This window comes from Astyanax mexicanus, unplaced genomic scaffold (genome assembly GCF_023375975.1).
Source record: "Astyanax mexicanus isolate ESR-SI-001 unplaced genomic scaffold, AstMex3_surface scaffold_79, whole genome shotgun sequence".
In the NCBI taxonomy this organism is placed as follows: domain Eukaryota; kingdom Metazoa; phylum Chordata; class Actinopteri; order Characiformes; family Acestrorhamphidae; genus Astyanax; species Astyanax mexicanus.
The window spans coordinates 27,501-30,000 of record NW_026040089.1 but is presented as its reverse complement, the minus strand read 5'-3'; the positions used below and the strand labels follow the sequence as shown (position 1 = coordinate 30,000).

General features: G+C 55.2%; 1 non-coding gene across 1 annotated transcript in view; it reads left to right on the top strand.

Annotated features, from left to right (window-relative positions):
- Window positions 1–1,317: 1,317 nt before the first annotated feature.
- Window positions 1,318–2,500, top strand: part of LOC125798696 (18S ribosomal RNA) — a 1,864-nt gene continuing 681 nt past the window's right edge. Inside the window, exon 1 of the ribosomal RNA XR_007437499.1 lies at window positions 1,318–2,500. This exon is cut by the window's right edge and continues 681 nt beyond it. This is a non-coding gene — a ribosomal RNA (18S ribosomal RNA).

Genomic DNA, 2,500 nt, shown 5'->3' with positions numbered 1-2,500 from the left:
ACTAAGTCCAACTTGGTCTACCAGTGGTAGGCCCGAAAAAGCTGAAAAAATGACTAAGTCCAACTTGGTCTACCAGTGGTAGGCTCGAAAAGTTGAAAAAATGACTAAGTCCCATTTGGTCTACCAGTGGTAGCTCTGAAAAGTCGAAAAAATGACTAAGTCCAACTTGGTCTACCAGTGGTAGGCTCGAAAAGTCGAAAAAATGACTAAGTCCAACTTGGTCTACCAGTGGTAGGCTCGAAAAGTTGAAAAAATGACTAAGTCCAACTTGGTCTACCAGTGGTAGGCCCGAAAAAGCTGAAAAAATGACTAAGTCCCACTCGGTCTACCAGTGGTAGGTCGAAAAAGTGCGAAATTTTTCTAAGTCCCCACTTTTGGTCTACCATTTCACGCCAAAAACTAGTGAGGGTGGCGAGCTCCAGGATTTCTGACCCCCTTCGCCCGACTCCCTTGCCCGACGAAGGTGCACTCCGGTCGGCCTCGGAGCGAGTTCGCCCGCGCTCTGGAGGATTTTTCGTCGGGGGGTTTTTCAAAGGGGTGCCGTCGGACTGTTGAGGAGAGTGGCAATGACTAGGGGTCCAAGCACTGGAGATGATTCTCCATTCATTTCTAAGCATGGCAGAGCTTAAATAAAGCCCCAATAATGGTTCCAAAGTGGATTTTTGGACACTATAACACGGACCCGATCCTACCCGACCAAGAAGCTCCGCAGGTCGGCCTCCGTCCCGCCCCCCGCCCCCCAGGCGGTACGGAGGAAAAACCAAACTTCCAGAGACGGTTCCAGGGGGGGTATCTCTTTCATTATTTTGACCCGATCGAATGGACTACCGAGCCCGCCTGGGTAGGCAACCGCGCGGCCCTCCGTGGCCACTGTGCGCGGTGCGTTCCTACCCGACCCAGCGGGTTAGCCTCCAGGGGGGTCCTCCGTCAGGGGGAGGACCTTTCCGAACCTATCCGAGGGAGTCGTAGACGGCCCGTCTATATCTCAATCTGCCCTACACGATAACCGGTCGGCCCGGAGCCGTCGGACTCGGATGCCTCGGTGGTCCTCGCGTCCAACCGAGCTCCAGCACCCGGCTTCAAAAAGCTCCGGACCCCCGGTTTCGGAACGAGCGTTTCCTTGTTATCCCCGAAGCAAGCGGGAACTCGCGCAGCGGAGTTGCCACACTAATTTCCACTGGGAGCAATGAGGGGTGAGCTCGGACGAGCCTCTCCGCCCGTCCCCCCCTCCCCGGGGGGTCCTTCGGACGGTACGGGGCCGATCCCTCTCCCCTCTAAGAACCAATGGTTTTTTCTGTGACAAAAACCACTCGCAGCAACCTGGTTGATCCTGCCAGTAACATATGCTTGTCTCAAAGATTAAGCCATGCAGGTCTAAGTGCACACGGAAGGTACAGTGAAACTGCGAATGGCTCATTAAATCAGTTATGGTTCCTTTGATCGCTCCACACGTTACTCGGATAACTGTGGTAATTCCAGAGCTAATACATGCAAACGAGCGCTGACCGGTCCTCTCTCGGGGGGGCCGGGATGCGTGCATTTATCAGACCCAAAACCCACCCGGGGGGACCCGCGAGGGTTTCCCCCGGCCCTTTGGTGACTCTAGATAACCTCGGGTCGATCGCGCGCCCACCGCGGCGGCGACGTCTCATTCGAATGTCTGCCCTATCAGCTGTCGATGGTAGCATAGGGGGCTACCATGGTGACCACGGGTAACGGGGAATCAGGGTTCGATTCCGGAGAGGGAGCCTGAGAAATGGCTACCACATCCAAGGAAGGCAGCAGGCGCGCAAATTACCCATTACCGACACGGTGAGGTAGTGACGAAAAATAACGATGCAGGTCTCTTTCGAGGCCCTGTAATCGGAATGAACGTATCCTAAACACATGGGTGAGGACCCATTGGAGGGCAAGTCTGGTGCCAGCAGCCGCGGTAATTCCAGCTCCAATAGCGTATATTAAATTTGCTGCAGTTAAAAAGCTCGTAGTTGGACTTCGGGAGTGGGCTGGCGGTCCGCCGCGAGGCGAGCTACCGCCTGTCCCAGACCCTGCCTCCCGGCGCCCCCCGGATGCCCTTGGTTGGGTGTCCGGTCCTCAGGGGTCCGGAGCGTTTACTTTGAAAAAATCAGAGTGTTCAAAGCGGGCACCAAACTCGCCTGAATGCCTGAGCTAGGAATAATGGAATAGGACTCCGGTTCTATTTTGTGGGTTTCCTGAACCAGGGCCATGATTAAGAGGGACGGCCGGGGGCATTCGTATTGCGCCGCTAGAGGTGAAATTCTTGGACCGGCGCAAGACGGACGAAAGCGAAAGCATTTGCCAAGAATGTTTTCATTAATCAAGAACGAAAGTCGGAGGTTCGAAGACGATCAGATACCGTCGTAGTTCCGACCGTAAACTATGCCGACCCGCGATCCGGCGGCGTTATTCCCATGACCCGCCGGGCAGCGTGCGGGGAAACCAGAGTCTTTGGGTTCCGGGGGGAGTATGGTTGCAAAAC